Below are 19,348 nucleotides of genomic sequence, written 5' to 3' on the forward strand. Positions count from 1 at the left end.
TAGCGGATAGGGAAGTGAAAAATGGTTTTAAAAAATTGAGAAATTGATATAAAGATTCCTTTGAATAAGCAGGAATTTAAAAGTTTGGTTCAAAAAGGATTTAAATAGGAAGGGCAAGAATTATGGACCAAGGAGAAAAGAAGAAGATTCCATGAATTATGCCCCAAAACAGAGGATAATGCTCTACTCCGAACTTAGGAAAGGATCAGTGAAGTACTCATATTCAGACTGATAGCTGGTCACTATGGTTTGAATAGTAATTTATCTTTATTGAATAGACACAAAGATGGGTTATGTAAGATCAAAGAAACAGCTGATCACCTGATATGGAATGCAGGGACTGTTTTCAGGAATAATAGGTTCTTTAGAGAACAATTTAGATGCTTTAAGGTAACAGAATTTACTATAAGGGGTCTAGTGAGCGTAATGGGAAACTTGATCACATTAAAAAAACTCTACTACTTATTTTAAGGCTATAGCGCAGGGTAAGAAAGTGTAGTGGCATGAATTTATGAGGAATATAGTAGGTGGCAGTTACAGACTCAGCAGATGAGTCGCCTTCCCCATAAACCATAAGAGAAGAACTCCATGGCACACCCACACCTTGAATCCAGCATTCAGGTCTAGAAAAGGGACAGAGAAGAGCGGAAAAAACAATTAGGGGTATGGAACAGCTTCCATACAAGAAGAGATTAAAAAGACCGGGACTGGTTAGCTTGAAAAAGAGACGATGATAGGGGGTCCAACAAAGGTCTCTATAACATCCTGTGTGGTGTGGAGAAAGTGAATAGGGTAATGTTATTTTCCCCTTCCCATAACACAAGAACTAGAGGTTACCTGATGAAATTAAGAGATAGCACGTTTAAGACAAGCATAAGGAAGTACTTCTTCACACAACGCACAGTCAACCCGTGGAACTCATTGCCAAGGCTTGTTGTGAAGGCCAAAATATGACTGGGTTCAAAAAAGAATGAGATAAGTTCATGGAGGATAGATCCATCAATGGCTATTAAGCAAGATGGTCAGGGACACAACCCCATGTGTAGGTGTCCCTAAACCTCCAACTGCCAGAAGCTGGGACTGGACAACAGGGGATGGATCACTTGAAACTTCCCTGTTCTGTTCAATTCCTGTGAAGCCTCAGGCACTGGCCACTGTCAGAAAACAGGATACCGAGTTAGATGGGCCACTGATCTGACTCAGTATGGCCATTCTTATGTAACTCAGTTACATACTGAGAAGGGAGGGAAACTGCAGAAGAGACTGAACTCTCCTGTGGAGAGAAATCCTAAGGGTACGTCTACACAGTGATAAAAAACCCACGCCACTGAGTCTCAGAGCCTCGGGCAGCTGACTCTGGCTTGCAGGGCTTGGGCTGTGGGGCTAAAAATAGTAGTGTAGACATCTGGGCCCGGGCCGGAGTCTGGGCTCTGAGACCTTCCCCCATCTTGGGATCTCAAAGCCCAGGCTCCAGCCCGAGCCCGAATATCTATACTGCAATTTTATAGTCCCATGTGCCTGAGTCAGCTGACCCAGCACAGCCAAAGCAGTGTCATGGGTCTTTTACTGCAGTGTAGATGTACCTACAGAGTGCAGGTGAGGTTTGGGTGGGAGGAACCTGGAGACAGAGCTTAAACAGGTAAAAATCCAAGTGGGATGATCCCCAGGGAGCAGGTTAGGTTCCTGTGGGGAGCTCCTGAGGTAGGGCCAGTTAAAGGCACTTCAGTGGTGGAAGAGGGGTTAGTCCAGCAGAGAAAGGAGAAGCTGGAAAATCTAGAGAGATGCTAGAGGCTGACAACCAAAAGGAGGTTCCGTTAAGCACAGGCTGGGGGTGGGGGGAGAGCACAGCTTGAGGGGGCTTAGAGGTAGGAAGCAGCCCAGGGAACCAGCAGTGTATCTGAAGAAGCAGACCTAGCTGCTTAATACAGGGTCACTGGGCTGGAAGCCAGAATAGAGCGTGGCCCTAGGTTCCCCTACAAGCCCCAGAGGATGCAAGCCCTAGGGAGGCAATACTGAGCCCAGGGTGGAGCTGAAGACCCCGAAGGACGGGCTGAGGAATAGTCCTAGCGGGGGACTGAAGACTTGTTTCTGTTGAAATGTTTTGTGAACTTTCAGCTGGACCTGTTTGTTACCCTGGAAGGGGACTGAACTGTATGTGTCTTGGTCAGAGGGTTGAGCCTGGCGAGAGGCAGATGGGATGGCCTGCAGGAGGTTCTGGAGGCAAGGACCCCTTGCAGCACTGAACCCTGACACAAAGGGGTGCTATTGGTCGCAAGTACGCTACCTTACAAGGACAACGAAGAAGGAGGGGGAGGGGGAGGGGTCAGAAAGTGAAGTGGAAGAAACAAAATCCAAATTTCCCTTCAAGCCTGAACAGTCTCCCCACAGCACTGAGCAAAGATGCTTCAGACACCACAACTAAATCACATGGAGACCTAAACTGATTAACCTTATGTCTGTCATCTGAATCCTTCCTTACTCCTAGTGAGGTTGCATCCTCACCAGCCTCTCAAATCCATCATTTACACTGAGGGCTATTTGGGGCAAGGCCCTCTCATCTACATATTCTTAGTGCAATGTCCAGCACACCTGTGAGCACTATACAATAATAAATAATAATGGACCAGACCCTCCACTGATGTAAATCAGCATAGTTCTATTTTGGTCAATGGCGCTATACCAATCCATGCCAGCACAGGATCCGGCCCAGTAAGTGACAGCTCTGCCAGCAGTCATTACATGGCTGTCATTCTTCAGAGAAAGCTTCAGGATGGATTCCAGCCCTGCAGGATGATCTCACACTCAATATTTCAGCAGCCTGTTCCTGCAAATTAACCTGATGGCTTTGTTTACCTTCCAAATCTCATTAGAAGCTCTGCAACTGTATTGCACATTATGAAACAGCAATTAGTCAACACTAGAAGCTGCTACACTAAAGTCAGGCATTTAAGGCAATTTCCCAGCATGCTTCTTAACACGCGCTTCTCAGAGTCAGGGTCAGGCAGCTGGGAAACTGGAAACGATGTGTCTGATCCTGTTAAGTCTTGAGCACCCTCAACTCCTGTTGGTGTCAATAGGAGTGGAGAGAATTTACCGCCTTGCAGGATCATGTTAGCAGAAGGTTTTCATCGTTGTGGGCTGTTTCATGCCTATAAGATTGAATGCACCTACAGGCGGGTGCCACCAACTCAGGCTAATGTAATGAAATACATGTCTATGGGTTTGCTGTGCCACATGCAGTGGAAGGACAAATAAAGGCAGAAACCCTGATTCTCCTCTCAATTAAACCAGTGTAACTCTATGGACTAACTGGAGTTATACCTGACTTTCCCCCCACACCACCCATATGAGACCTGAATCAGGCCTTCAAAACTAGGACTTAAGTTTCACCAGCAGGTTCTTTGAGTTGAAAGAAACAACTTCTCTATGAGCCTTTACTGTCCCATAGTAACAATCAACCCATTACAGTCCTTACTTTCTTTCACCGTGTAACTAATATCACCTCCACTGAGTAAAGACAACTACCCTCTAGCGCGACATTATTTATAAACCAATGATAAAGCTGAAGATGCTAAACTAAGAGGAATGAAATCTCAGGCTTCAGGGCATAACCTGGTCACTCATGGCAGTCAAGATGGAATCCTAATCTTTCCACTCTGGTAGAGCATTGCACATCTGATCTTGTAGGAAGGGTGGGAAGTCACTTTTCTCTGAAGCATCAGGAACTGGCCACTCCCAGAGGCAAGATAGACTTGATGGTCCTGCGTCTACATGTTGTACCTTGAATTTACTTCACATCTTGCTACAAATACCCAAAGAGAGAAGAAAGCGGAAATGCGTAGCTCTTCTAGTATGAAACTAGTTTAATGGGAAAGGGAAAAGTAGCTCTTTCCCAAGGGCACACGCTTAAGAACTTGTTATCTAAGCAAGGAAAACCTTTCAAGCTCATCAGCTGCTGGATTAGGCCAGCTGTTTTGCTTGTCCCGACGAATGTTTACTGCCTCGACACACCAGTGTATTCTGACACACCTACCCCCTAACTCTCAGCACAGTTCCTGGGGGCATGGCCTTTTGGGTAATTTCCAGATGGGAAGCACTGCATTGTGCTTGAGGAAAGGCACCGGAACCAGTGCAGCTGCAAGACTTGCTCTCCACACTGAACAGAAACCCTAGCAGGCAGCCGTGGTTCAGCCAGTGCAGGCACCGCATGCAGATCAGTATGAATAATGCTTGTAATGGACCTGCCATCATTGTAACGTGAGAACACAAGGGGCCAAATCCACCCTCCGGTACAGTCCCTCTATACTCCAGCGCCCTAAAGGGTTGCAAAGGCCCCTGGGTGAATTCACCCAAACAGAGGAGCTGTGCAAGGTCAACGTACACAGAACTATACTGCCCCCTCTTCATAAGGGCTTGGCAGTTGCAGAGCTGGGAGGAGAGGGAGAGCAGCTGGACCACTTTGCATGTTGGCAATCCTGGGCAGCAGAGCATCCCATAACAGATAGTTCAGATTGCAATAAGTTAGAGCCCCTTCCCCTCCCCCCGCACCACCTGTGCTATGCTGCCTGCGGGGTTCCAAGCAATGACTTCTTGTGATGTCTTTCTGCCCAGTGCAGACAGCGCCTAAGAGGACAGGACAAGTAGCTCCCCTTGAATGGGACCAGCTGTTGATTGTGTTTATTACTGGAGCCCTCCTATAAAACATGTGTACTGCTGCTGAGGTTGCTGTGGCTTAGCAGAAGAAGCAAAGGCTGTCAGCTGGCAGTCGACATTTTGCGAAAAGGAGCCCCTAATAGCCTCTCCCCAAGACCAGGTGGCAGTTCATTACCAACCAATCACAGCCAGTCAGCCACTCACTCCATTGAAAAGAAGAAAGGGAATCCCAGTCCTCCCTTAGGGCTCCTGCTTTTCTCCTCAGACTCATCTGGTAATTCAGATTAGGAAACATGCCAGCACTTGAGGGTTTGAGGCTTTATTTCTGCTTCATCTCAGAGTCCATTAGGAAATGCAGGCTACTGTATCAAGGACTGCCTACAGAATCCAGCTACTGCAGGCAATGTCACTGGCAATGGGCCCACATCTACCCTTTAAATCCCGCCACTAGGTTACTCTTAAGTAATTGTTCAAGTTCTTTGGATGCCGCAGCCATACATTTACACCTGCCCTGAAGCCTTTGTGTAGCTGCCAGTGTGGAAAGCACCAGGGTTATTACAGCCAGTGCTTAATTCATGCCGGGGCTTGCCGGGGGGGAGGGATAGCTCAGTGGTTTGAGCATTGGCCTGCTAAACCCAGGGTTGTGAGTTCAATCCTTGAGGGGGCCATTTAGGGATTTGTGGCATAAATTGGGGATTGGTCCTGCTTTGAGCAGGGGGTTGGATTAGATGACCTCCTGAGATCCCTTCCAATCCTGATATTCTATGATTCTATGACATTTCATAGTCCCAGCCGCTCTGGGCTTGCTGCATCAGTTATGAAAGCAAAAAAAAAAAAAAAATGCTTGCACCCTAGCACCTAATTCCTGGAGCCCCAGTACCTCTTTCATTATAAATCAAGCACTGGTTACAGCTCAACACGTGTCTGAACACAGAGCTTTGTTCTAAGTGGGGTGTTTACGAGATTACCAGTTTTTGATTTCATTTACTCTAATTAAAATCCACTGTGTCTGATTCTCCTCTCACTGATATCAGTGTGAATCAGGATTAAGCCAAAGAAAACCAGTGGAGTTAACACTGGTGTAAAACTAATGTGAGAGGAGAATCAGGCCCATTGAACTTAACAGCAATTAGCCTGGGGTTTGGCTTCCTTAGACCTGTGGAAGCAATGATACATTTCACACACACAGAGACCCCAAAGTTCTCTCTGCTCTGTTGAATGAATCAATAACTCTGAAAACTTCCCATACTGGAAAATGTTTTGAGCAGAAGAGAGTCCTGATGACTCTCACAGAGCTGTCATGACAAGACAAGAGTCACCATTCTTGATGTTTACTGGAAACTGTCTGCTTCTAAGCAGCACATCGCTGCTTCCTCGGATAGCACATTTCAGCTTCCATAATGCATCCGTCAAACATTTTTGGCATCTCACCTGTGTTGGTTGCATTGACCTCCCCAAGCTGTTTCTGTTCTGGGAGATGCATTGGTTTGCTCAGTCCCATACACTGCACTTGCTAAATCTAACAGAGGGCCTGGCACTTACATCACAGAGTGCACTAGATTTCAGACACATTTTCACAAATCTCTCTCCAGGATAAAAAAAAAACCGCAGCATTTTCCTAGGCCGCAAAAATCCACAAGCTGCCCAATACCCATCCAAGTCTTGAAGTGCTGCAAAGGCTGTGTACTCAGAATCAGGGGAAGGGTAAAGAGGGGAGAGCACCTTGAATGACCCCTCCCACCATTACCAACCAGTCAGTATTCTGAGCAACACAAACTCTGAAGAGAATCACATCCAATTCTACACAGCCGGAGTGAAGACGACCACAACAGAGGGACTCTGAGAGTAAGAGGAATAAAGAGGAAACAAGCTATGAGCTTCACACTGCGCAATCTCCCAAGGAAGGATCATGGAACTACAGAATAGGTAGAATGATATTGGCATGCCGTGTGTTTAGATTGCTGGAAGGCCTACACCTACATTCTCTCCTTCTGAATTTCTCTAAACCCTGCAGGGAAGGACCACGGAAGTGGATATGAAAACATGCAGCAATGCCAAAGAGCAGAGGCTGCTGTCCCTGCTGCCACTGCAGGCCTACAAATGAAACCACACGCAATTCATGAGCATGGTTTCATCTGTAGGTAGCATAGTTGCTGCTTGGACACTGCTTCACATTTATCCAGAGAGACTCTCTTAGGGTCACCTCCACCTAAGAAGCCAGTACAGGGGCAGTGAACGGGTCTGCTGCAGTCGTTGATCTCATCAACCATCACCCATGGTGCCCTTAGAGTGAAGCAACCACCTGGAGCCCTACAGTAGAACCAAATACTCATTCGCATCCCCAGCCATGGCCCCATCCAACGTTGGCCTCCCTGTGCTGCAAAGATGGAAATCTCTATTTGCCCTGCCCCACAGTTCTCTTGGACACTTGTGTCTCAACCTTGTTGCTTCACAGTGCATAGAAAGGGGTCACTTGAGAGAGCCAGAGTGGGAGGGGTCACAAGTAGGCAGGATGAGGCTAGATGCAGGCCTGGGCATATGGAAATATGTGGTAGGGAGTGTGATACAGGAGGGCCAGGGAGCAGTGGGAGAGTGCTAGAGGGGAAATATATAAGCTCAAGGCTAATTAAGGCATGGTTCCCTGTAGACTAGGGAAGGTGGCTGCAGGTTAATTGGAGCACCTGCAGTCAATTAAGGCCCTGTTAAGAACCTAATAAAACCCCCTGCGTCAGGCAGACAGAGGAGGAGGAGGAAGGAGTGGAGCTTAGAGGTGTGTTGAGAGATTTGGAAGACCTGAGAATTGAAGTAAGGGAGACCCTGTCCAGTAGGACAGGGAGATTCCCTTCCCCCCAGCATATAAGGACCGAGGGTAACCCCACCTAAGGGGGATGAGGGTAAGAAACCAACAGGGGTTGAGAGGGTCTGGGACTCAGAGCAAGGAGCAAACCCAGATGCCTCCCCCGCTTCCCTCCTCTACCACCTTCCCGGGCTATTAGCGGGGTCCTTGGCACCCAAGAGCAGGGGCAAAGGGTGGCATCTTAGCTCCCCGCCAAGAAAAGCGCAGGACCCACCAGACTAAAATCAGCCATCTTGCCACAGGAGGAACCGGTCACAGATAGCAAAGAGAGCTGGATGGGGCCCTGCGCATGTTACCATTGCATGGAATCCCTGCATCTACACTCGTACTGCCTTCATTTTACATCATGCACTGAGCAGTTCCGGCTGTACCCAAGGAGCTAGGCAGACAGCATTTTCCAAGCTGCCTCTTGGAGCATTTGGAGAGGACCATTACAAGAAGTTCCATGTTCAGCCATCACTTCTCATTATTCTCCAAAGTATCCTTTTATGTACATGATTTTATCATTGCTCTCCTCAGGAGCCCCTGAAAGCTGCCTCCCATCTTACCCTGACCAGGAGGGATTCAGTCACTGTTTATGAAGCAAACCTAATTTCCTACAAGTGATTTTGGCCTGGAGTGGTCCAAGGAATCATTCTGCTGCCCAGACTCTGCAGGCTGGCGTCTGTGCACCGTGATGCCCTCCATCAGCACACAGCACTTGTGATGGATCACACATTTCCTGGGCTAAAACCATTGAATCTGGGTAGGAAGGTGTAAATTACACCCCACCCCCCACACCAGCACATCTCAGGAACAGCCAGTCCGAGTCCTGCTGGCAGAGGCCACTGAGGGGATGTGCTATTTTAGCACATTCCTCAGCCAGCCTAGCCATGCCCCCTTTCCATCCAGCATCACTCACTCTCCAGGCAGCACTGACTCCCATTGGCCCCCCTGTTCCACCACCACAGCGTCCTCTCCTGACAAGCATTCCACCACCACCGTTCTGCAACTGGGTTTACACCAGCGCTGACCCATGAGTGAATCGGACCCCCCCAAGCTGTAAAACCACACGGGTCCTGGTGATGAGTGAACCTCAGAAGGTGCAGTTCGGAAAACCATGTGCAAGCTTAAATCCTCATCCAAAGCACTTAGGTCTGCAAAACTGGGAATCTTGGAAGAACAGGCTTTCTTGTCAAAATCTGGACACAGGCACCTGGAGAGAGGCCTTTCTTTCTGTATTTCTGCACTTCTGCTTCGGATCTTGGCTATGATCAAGAAGGGCAGATAAGTGAACATCAAAAACAACAGAGAAAAAGCTAACCAGACTGAGAGTTGGTTTAGCAAGTTCTTATTTCATATGAACATGTAAGATCAAAGGCAAAATGACAACAGTTCAGTGACAACTATATAGCAGTTGTGCATGCTAAGATAAGGCCAATCGGATCCCCCTCTCTCTGACACCGGTGCAACTGAACTTAGAATACTGCATTAATTTCCAGGCACCGCACCCCAGAATGATATTGACTGACAAATGGAAAGAAGCTCAAAGAAGAGCAACAAAAGTGATCAGGGATTTGCTGGGTTTGATTTATGATGACAGAACAAGGGAGCAAGATATATATCACCTAACTAAGACATGACCAGAGAAGGAAGGGACCACATGAAAGAGCCTATGAATGTTTGAAGGAGGTAAAATTCCTGGACAGAGAAGAATTATAGGGTGACATTGGGTGAATGGCTAGGAACAATGGGATAAACATGTAGGCTCAGAAGGGTTCACAGCAAGTGGGCTATTCTGAGGTTGTTATGTTCTCATGTACTAGGGATTCTGAAATTTCAGGTCAGCTCCACACAACTGGGCAATTATTTGCACTCTATTCAATCAGCAGCTGCTGATGCCACCAAGATTACAGTTCAGTCCGTGTTTCCTTTGAAAGCTTGGCCATGAACATCAAACAACCCAAATGTCATAAGCCCACATTTTCAAAAATTGGCCTCTGATTTTGGGTGCCTAACTCGAGACATCTTGGGCCTGGTTTTCAGAGGCACTGGGCACTCAAAGCTGCCGCTGAACTTTAACTGGACTTGTGAGAGTTCAGCACTTCTTAAAATCAGGTCCAAGGTGTCTTGATTTGGGCACCCATGAACTGAGTCTCCCAAAATCAGAGCTTTGCAAAATTGTGCCCTCGCTGTCTATGCGTGAATGTCCAGGAGAGATCCTTTGATGCTTTATGGACAGTTAAATAATCTCCTACTCTTCAGATTATATCCCCCATATGTGACCTTTAATCCAAGATTTAGTCTGCTATGATTAGCTCATTTCCACTGCAACTACATGTTCCTTCCCCTTAATTCCTCTGCTTAACTATATTTTTATACACCCTGAGGCCAGATCCTCAGCCGGCGTAAATCACTAACTTTAATGGAGCAATGCCAATTTATGCCAGCTGAGGACCTGGCTTCTTGTGCTTATTTTTTAACTCTCCTGTCTACTCACCCTCTGCTCCTGCTATCCAGTGCCATAGCTTTGCCTTCTGTAAAAATCCTGGTTCATCACTTGTTCATGCAGAGCAGGGACAGCCAGTGCGTGGCCAGCAGACCTAGAATGGCCCACAATGCTGAGGTGCAGCCTGCGAAGACTATAGGTTCCAGTGTGCGATACCTTGATCAAAAAACAAGTCACTCAAAGCATCACACGCTTGGAATGGTAGTCCCCGGGGTTTGTATTCCTCCATCCGTTTCATTTTAATTAGGTGCAGCTCATAGGCTGCTGGAGAGTTATCAGTGCAGCCTCAGGTTGGATGAAGTTTTAATCCCCCTCGCATGCAGCCAGTCCTCCTTGGGCAGGATGCAGAGGCTCCAAATTTATTTCCATTGCTTCAGAGCGTTAACAAAAAATCATCTCTCTCTTCATCCTAGCAGAGGAAACAGATGAAGCTCTGGCGAACTCTTCAGAGGAAGAGAGAGAACAGAAGGTGTTGACAGTTACAGAGGGTTGGGGACAATGTTGTAAAGATGTGAAGCAAGAGAAATCATTTGGTGTAGCATGGAGTCTGGCTACTAACATCAGGGGATGAATGTAGCTCAGGAGACAGGGAGGTATGTAATCACAAAGGCTGAGCCTTATTTATCATGGATGGCTTGGCAAAGAGGAGGACTGATGCAGAGTGGACTTCCGTGGAGATGTTTGCAAAGGGATTTAGAAACATACACGACTATCTCTGAAAGAGGTGGTGAGGAAAAAATCCACCATCCTACTGAGTGTTTATCAAGTGAGAAACACACAGCTTGAGTCGCACATAATACAGACAGATAAAATGCAGAGTTTCCTAGTCTGCTCTGACAATACCCCTTCTCATGACCAACAGCACCTCCTACTGCTCCAGCAATGGGGCACTGTTAAGGGGAGACAGTCAGGTACAATGGATGCCTCTAAACTGAATCATGGATTTGCAATGCTGAGAAATGGGGATAAGCCCAGCCCTGACCTGGGATATGAGCCCCAGGCTCCAGAGATGAATGGCTAGCGCACTAAAGCACTACACCACCTAAGCTTTAGAATGGGAACCCCAACTATTGCATTTATAATACCAGCTTGTAAGGCAGCCAAAGTGCTAGTAATGGGAGGTCAACAACATTTCAATAAACAGAGGAGAGCAGGTGATCAAGGGTGGCCCTGGTGCAAGTTTGTTTTCTAATTCAGTATGTGCACCAAACACGGAAGAGAAACATATTTAACCCAGGATAAGGAAATATATAGAGCATAACTGAAGACACTCCATTTTGGGAGGAATCTGGTAACCATGCATTGATCTCACCATGAGCTGTCTTTGGGGGAACCTCCAAAGGTTCAGAAGTTTATAACAGTGCCCAAAAGCTGATTCACTCAAAATGGGGGTGCAAAAATTGTAAGCACATATTTTAGCTCAAGGTTTGCCCAAGGCTTTGGGGTCAGCTCTCATTTTATTTCAGTCACTTTGCCTACCCTTAATTATTATTGCACCTGCCCAGGATGACTGGCCACTTACTGTACCAGAATATCAGAGTATTGCTGAACCCAGAATGTCAGAGAACTGCCAGGAACCAGAGCAGCAGAGTAATGCTAAAAAAACCCGGAGTACTGGACTAATGCCAGAACTCAGAGTAGTTTGAGAAAATGAAAACAGTATATTGAATATCTGTAATCCTGGGAAAGGGAAAGATGAAAAAACTTGCAAATAAAAGTCAAAAGAAGAACAAAAAAAGGGGACTCAGGGCCAGATCCCATAGCCCTTCCTCACACAAGCAGCCCTCATTCACATGTGCAGTCCCAGTGATGGCAATAGGAGTATTTGGGTGAGTAAAAATTGCAGGATCAGGCTCTAAAATTGTCAACGAAAGCAAAAACACAAGACAGTCTTTAAATATTTAAAGACTTAAAAAGTCAGGCTGTGGGGTGAGTGAAAGGACAGGCGAGGGAGATGAGAATGAAGCTAGCTCCTGGGAGCTTGAATGGAATCTCTGCCCCAGCAGCGTTCACAAGAGAATCGGAGGGAAGGTTCATGCTGGACAGTGGAAACAAAAAGGATCCCTACACTAAGTGAAATATGAAAGGTTTTCAAGTCATAGGAGGAGCAGCTGAGAAATTAAACCAATTGTAAAAGAAGTTAGAGAGTGCTAGACCCAGATAAACAACATCTCCTGTGAATTAATGTGAGTCACTACTCACAACACTTGAACCCAAAGCTGCCTCAACCTTTGCATTGCTTAAAATAAAAAATATTTTAATTTATTGCCCCTTTGTCATTTCCCTGATTTCCCTCCACTGCCTTTATGATCTAGTGATAGCAACATGCTGAAATACAGCCCAGGCTGCTGGGTTTTCCATCCAGTACTGACCCTTGACTGAGCTCTACAAAGCTGAGGAGGAGGCTGCTGGACAGAGGGTGGGGAAGCAGATTAAAAATGGCAGCAATGCAGAAGGAGACCTATGCTGCTATCAGAAGAGCTGGGTAGGGAAGCCTGGTAGATGTAAGTTGACTAGCCAGCTGCTATCTGTGAAGGCTCTTAGCTCATTAACTTAGTCCCATTAGGAACCCAACATATATTTTCTTCTTCAACCAATCCATAATGCACCCAGAGGATGTTTATTTTTAAAAGCAGATTCATGATTTAAAATTTCACTGAGAGTAAGTCCTAAGCCTCATGAAAGATGCTGGACTGGCAGACTCACAGACAGAAGGCCTCTGCTTATCCACAGACCATATATAGGACAGGCATGAGCTGCTAAGCTTTCCCCACCAAGTCTCGGCAACATGTCTCAACCCTATCATGGAAGGATCAGGGGATTCCATCTCCATGCCAAACAGCCAGCATTGTGTTTTATTCTTTGTTGAGACTGCAAAAAAGGGTGCCAGTTGGCATCAACAGTGGTGGTGATTTTGGAGATGAGAACACTTGTTCACTTGATCAGTGGAACTGAATAAAGAGCACACGGTAGAACATTCAGTAAACAATTAAGGCAGAAGAAGTTTTACTTCCATATTTTTTACTATTTTTGGTCAACATCCATGCAAGTTATTATTTCCCATTTGTCTATAAATTTGCTAAGACTCAAGTTCAAAGAGAGAAAACCCCATGGGTGGTTTATTTCCAAACTCATTGTTTGGCCACACGTTATTAAACGTGGTTTGCATAATAAAACATGTTCTCCACTTATGAGAAGGACAAATATATAAACGTCTTCATTAAATTAACATGTCGCTTTTTTAGCCCAGCACCATCAAGGTTTAAGTCAGTAGAGAGTAAAGTGCATTTTATTTATTTATTTGTCATCTCTAGATGTTGTTTTGTTTCCCTAGTACTGATGAAAGAACTGACATGGGCTGGGCAGCATCCCCAATGATGTGCTCCACCTCTGATCTAAACAGAGCACTTCCAGAGAGGAAGGATGGTGCCGTGTTTAGGGCATAAGTCTGGGCCAGCTTCAATACCCAGCTCTACTGCAGGGCTCTTGTTTAACCTTGGGTGAGTCACATAGTCTCCCTCTGTCTCTCATCTGTGAAATGGGGATAACAGGACTTCCCTACCTCACAGAGATGTTGTGAGTCCCCAGTGCAATGGGATTGGAGCCTGTAGGCATGACTGTAATACAAATAACGGTACTCAGAGAAGCTTGTTATCTACCTTAAAGACTGCGAGGTGCTGTAGTAACAGGGGCTCTATAAGCACCTTAGATAGGGAGTCAGAGAGGAATTCAGTCCTTGGCCTCTCCACTGAGAATGCTAGTTGGAGTAAATTGTGGTAGTAGCTTTTTGTGACACTCAAGTATAATCTTGGACTAAAAAGGGGGAAATTTACATAGAAAACCAAACATATGGGTCTGATTTATGCAATCGAGTTGTGATAGTTTATTAGTGATTGATATGAATGATCACTTAGACCACATATCGTATCGATGTGAAAAAATACCATAGCTCCATTTAAAACTTATCCCATAAAAACAGCTTTAACTATCAGAGATTACATTACACTTCGGAACTACTGCTGAACCTCACAAGGATTTAAAATAAGACAGAGGGGTAGACCCTCAACTAGTGTAAATTGTCATGGCTCCACTGACTTACACCAGATGAACGTTTTTCATACTCAAAGGTTTGTTGTTAGTTTCAGTTTTGGGAAACCCAAGCTGAGCCATAATGACCTCAATGAAATCAGCACATTTCAGGGACAGGTGTCAGACAATAATAACATGTTGCACTTGAGACATTGCCATGTAACACTGGTACCAATACTGTAAATAAATGTCAACACTTGTCATGCAGACATGAAAGGAAGAGGAACTTGGAGGCAAAAGTGATTAGGAACAGGAGCCAGAGCCTTTTATTTCTTGGTCATTGATTTAAAGGGTATCCAGATTGGGAGCCTCCAAACTTCATTACCATGTAATGGCTGCTTGGTGATATATGTGAAATGAGTTGATAAGCATCAGTCCCATTCGTAGGTCTTCACATCACTGAAATATCTGCTAGCAGAGAAGCCAAGAACTGAAGGGGCTAGGAATATTGAGCTACAAATATCAAATCCTAAAGCCCTCCCAGGGCCTGGATGAGGCATCTTTGAGGCTTACGCTTGTTTTGTCTCTTGGTAGAGACAATACCTCTGTCTCAGTACAATCAATCTATCATCTTCCACCAATATTAAATTAATTCATTAAACAAAATCTGACATCCTTAACTTCGATAATAATTGAGTAGAAATTTTTCCTGTGAAATTCAATGTAACATTAAATCACACCTAAAAATATTCCCATTACTGCACAGTTTCATTAATAAACATTACATTTTGTCTCTCTTTCTTGCACTGTAAAATGCTCAAGATCTAGGAATTACACTTGACTAAATTGCTTTTAAATCACAAATTTGTTTGAAGACTAGGTTCTATCAAGGAACTATTATCCAGAAGCCTATCTATAAAAGGGATGTAATAAACTCAAATGCTTCTTTACCTCTTGGTCACTGTAAGACACCACTTGTACTGTATGTCTAACACAAAACACTCAGGGTTCATTATATATTTCTTATTTAAAATAATAAAGAATAAAGAAAAATTAAATGTTATTTTACAGATGAAAGCTATCAAAGCCTAATACATAATTGGTAATCAAATTTTCATTTAGCTATTTTCCCTGTGCTTTTAGGTTTTGTGGTATTTTGTTTTTTTCATTTGATTTCTTAGAAATATCTAACGTTTACTATTCAACAGTGTTATTAAAAGTACAGCTCAGTTACAGACCATTATCATTGTATTGTCGCCTGCACCTCCAGTCATGGATCAGGGCCTCCAGGTGATAGGTGCTGTACAAACACATTACCAAATGATGGTCTCTGCCCCAAAATATTTACAACCTAAGTCTAAAATGAGAGACAAGATATAGATGAAATAAACAGGGGAATGAGGAAATAAGATGATTGTCAATGACATGATAAGCAGTGGTCACAGCATGAGCTGCCTAAAAAGAGCACAGTTTTATCCCTTCCTACGTTTTGCCTCCTATCAACCACTAGTCTGCTCACTTCCCTGGATTTCTCCTACCCCTGGATTTTTCTCACATCACCCATCATGCATACAATCTGCTCCCTGATTCTTTGCACCTTCCAGCCTCAATCTTCTCCTTCAGACCCCTCGAGACTCACTCCCTTTCAGTTCCCCTTCCAGGTCAAACATCTCAGCTAGCTTTGTTCTCTTATAAATATAATATCTTCACATTTTGACATAATAGAGCATGGAACCAACCAGGTGAGGATGTAACAAAATCTTATGATCTTTTAACATAACCCTCTTCTTCCTCCCTTTATCTCCTCTCCAGCCTTTACCTGTCCTATGTTTAATTTTGATTGTAAGCTCCTTGGAGAAGGGATCTGTCTTCTTCATTTATCTGCAAAGCAACAGGCTGTAGAAATCCAGCAGCAGCAGCCAAATCTTGAAGTCTACTTTGGCCGAATAGTAACAGGCATTGGTCCAACAATAATAACTGTTAGGTATTTTAATTCCTCTTTTAAGCTTTGTCACCGGTATTCATAGCACGGCAACATTTCTTACCTTTTATAAGCTTTGTGCAATGAGATGTAAAGCACTATCACACTGACCCAAAGCCATTCTCCCACAATATCCCAAGGACTTTGATAACCCCAGGGACAATCTTTGAACAGTATATCTGATGTTTTCCTTTATTCAAATGCCTTTCTTGTCCCTAATTTTAGGTCATTGCCCGGTGCAACGCCTTTCATTGTGGTCACCTTGCTCTTCCATGATACTAGATGCTCTTCCAGACAAACTTCATTGCTGTTCGCTTCCCAGAGGAAAACCTCATCAATCTTTCTGGGGTCAGTATTGAACAGTGAGAACAATTAAAGCTCTTCAGCCACAATCAATCCAACCGAGGGACATAACTGCAATGTGCTGAGCAACCCAACTCCCACCGATTTCCGGAATGGAGGGCACTCACTACCTGGTAGGATTGGGCCCAAAGCTTTATATGAAAATCAGGTGCATGGTTATTGATGAACAGCACTCCAGGGGCATCCAAACATTGCCCACTAGAGGGCCACTTTTTCAGCTTGCCAAGATCTCAGGAGCCACAGGGCTCCATCATCTTGGCTACGGTCGCCTTCAGTTGAGAGCTGCGGCCTGTGTAAACGGCGGCTCCAAGTAAAAGATGCTTCATGCTGATCTCAGCAGCCATTACATGGTCTCTCTCCCGGTTCCACCGCCTTATTAAAGAAGAGAGCAGCCAAGGGTCGCACTGTGGAAACCCCACAGCCTAGATCAACTAGATCCACTTCAGCGCTCTCCAGATAGGGGGCATCCCTGTGTTCTCAGACAGCATTAATACACTGTGCAAGTTAACCTTTCTGGCTTACAAAATGAATTAATTCTACCCGTGTTGTTCTATCTACATATTTGTCTGGGTCTTTACACTGTACCCATTACCATCATAGCTGACAGTAAAGCTGTTGTAGACAAGATAATAACAAATAAAGCACCTATGAATTACGCTGAAATGTGCCCGAACTCATGTTTTGAGCTGTATAAACCAGCAGCATTTTTAGCACATTAAAACAATGACAAGGAGACAGAGAATCTCCTGAGACTTGAATTATAAAATGAAAACTCCCTATAAGTAAGAGTGGCTGAATCCCGGAGTGCTGAATCCTAGGTGCTCTTTATGGGTAATCTATACTTTGATTTCGACTTGCACCTGTCACTCTGAAACCCTGGTGATGGGCTCACTGGAAATGCACAGAACAGACAGACAGGTTAAACGGGCGTCCCACAGGAAGGTGCTGATTCCAAGCATTAACACATGCCTAATTACATCTGGTCACTTGCCAGGTGGAAATGAAAAAAATCCTCCTCGGGTGCCCCTGTCACAAGCCAGCAGCCAGCAATTGCAAATCTGACCTACAACACTGCCCCCTGCCCACACTAGCCCCATACTCTCTCAGGACAGACATGTTATTACACACAATATAACCACTGACACAGCAGGTGCAGCTGAACAGTGAAACTGTGCTAATGAAAGGCCTGATGGAAACAACACACAAACAAATCCGCCAGTCACTAGTAAAAATGTTACTCCAAGGAAATTAAAAATTGCACACGCTGGCACACACCTGCCCAGACCAACCGCCTCAAGATCCACGAACACTTGTGGCAGGTGTACTTTGTTGGCAGGTCAAGATCTCATGCTGAGTTGACAGCTGTTGTAACATTGATGTTTCTTCCTGATTAGCTGGGCTTTTCCCAATCCTCATCCCCATCCACCCAGCCAATCACATCTTCCAGGTCTCTCAAAATCAACTTCCAAATCCCCAAGGGATTGAGGAGTGGGAAGGGGGGGGGGGAGCATCTACAAGTGTGAAGTCATCAGCTTAGGGGAGCCAATGGGGTGGGCATTTTGGGGTCAGCTGCCCTCAGCATGTCAACTTCACCTGCAAGCTTCCAGCTCTTGCTGCCTTGGCGGATTATCAACAGAGAGTGGAATCAATGCTGATCTATCTCTGCCTCCATCCTAATAATGGCCAGAGCGCTGAGCTCAAACCCCAGAGCTCTCCGCGCAGCCAGAAGCGAAAATCCATCTTTAAAAGCTCCCATTAAATAGATCTGAACTGAGCCTCTGATTCTGACAGGCATCTTGCAGCCCCGCCGGGTTACTCCAGCCTGCTCTGAGCTATCCAGCCTCCAGCCACCGCCAGCATCTTAGCCATAAAGTCCCAGGCTGCTGCTGGGAGGGTATCAGCTGTTGCTGAGTTTCTTCAGCGACCTACCCATCCTCTGCATGTGGGGCTGGATCGGTGCCCGGGAAACGCTGGGATAAGGTCCCCGGGCGTGGTCGGTAGTCCTCACACACCCAAATGCAGCTTAGCTTCCTTCCCCCTCCCCTCTCTGCTGCCCATCGTAGCGGACCCAGACGCTCCGGGCTCCCCCCCCCCGCCCTTCCCAGGAAAGCTAGAGTCACTCCGCATCCCCACCCCAGCCCCGAGTCCCCCCTGTCCCCTAGCGCGCGGATTCTAGGGGGATCCTTCCCGCTCTCCCGTGAGACATTCCTGCTCCCCCACCTGTCCCAGCAACGGCTGGACCTGCTGCTCTCAGCAGCTATCTCTCCCCCCCCCAGCGCCCCCGTGCAATGGGAGAGGAACCCCCGACCTCCCCCCCCGCCCGCTCATCCACGCAGGGGGATCGGAGTCCTCATGCACCGCGGCGTGTCCCCTTCCCCGCGCCGGGGGATCCGAACCCTCCAGCCCCCCGTGCAAATGGCTGGAGAGCCCCTGCATCGTCACGCAAAGGGGCCGGGCAGCCCCCACGCCCCGCCATCCATCCCCAGCCCAGGCGGGGAGAGCGGAGCCCCCGCTGCCGCCCTCACCGCGGTGCCGCTGCTGCTGGCGGGCGCGCTGCCTTCAGCGCGGGGCGGCCGGGGAGCCCGGGCGACCGGCCGGGGCGTTCATGTTTGCGGCGCGGGCGGGCGGAGGAGGCGGGTGCCGAGCCGGGGCTGCAGAGAGGGCGGCTGCCTCTGCGCGTGTGTGTGCCCGGCAGCTTCGCCCAGCCTGGCACTCCGCAGTGCTCGCACGGCGCATGTGCTCCGCACCCCCTGGCTGGGGACAGCCCACATGCGAGGCGGCTGGGGCTGGCCCTCTCCAGTGGGGGGCCGGAGGGGGGGGGGGCGCAGTCTGCTGATTTCATTCCCCGTCACCCTGCCTGCCCGAGCTGGGCCGCCCCCTCCCCTTCATCTCCCTGAGCGCCCCCCCCGCCCAGCATTTGACTCCTGTTTGTTACCCCCTTTGATCGGGGGTGGGGCCCCACACCCCACTAACTTTA

At 46.7% G+C, this 19,348-nt stretch overlaps 1 protein-coding gene across 1 annotated transcript in view; it reads right to left on the minus strand.

The window, feature by feature from the left end:
* The window catches only part of LOC140917722 (actin-binding protein WASF3), a 55,109-nt gene extending 36,149 nt beyond the window's left edge, over nt 1-18,960 (minus strand). Inside the window, exon 1 of the mRNA XM_073361103.2 lies at nt 18,897-18,960. The gene's annotated coding sequence lies outside the window, so the exon portion shown is untranslated. The remainder of the gene's footprint in view (nt 1-18,896) is intronic.
* Between the last annotated feature and the right edge of the window lie 388 nt (nt 18,961-19,348).

The sequence above is a fragment of the Lepidochelys kempii genome, chromosome 9, assembly GCF_965140285.1.
Source record: "Lepidochelys kempii isolate rLepKem1 chromosome 9, rLepKem1.hap1, whole genome shotgun sequence".
Classification (NCBI taxonomy): Eukaryota; Metazoa; Chordata; order Testudines; family Cheloniidae; genus Lepidochelys; species Lepidochelys kempii.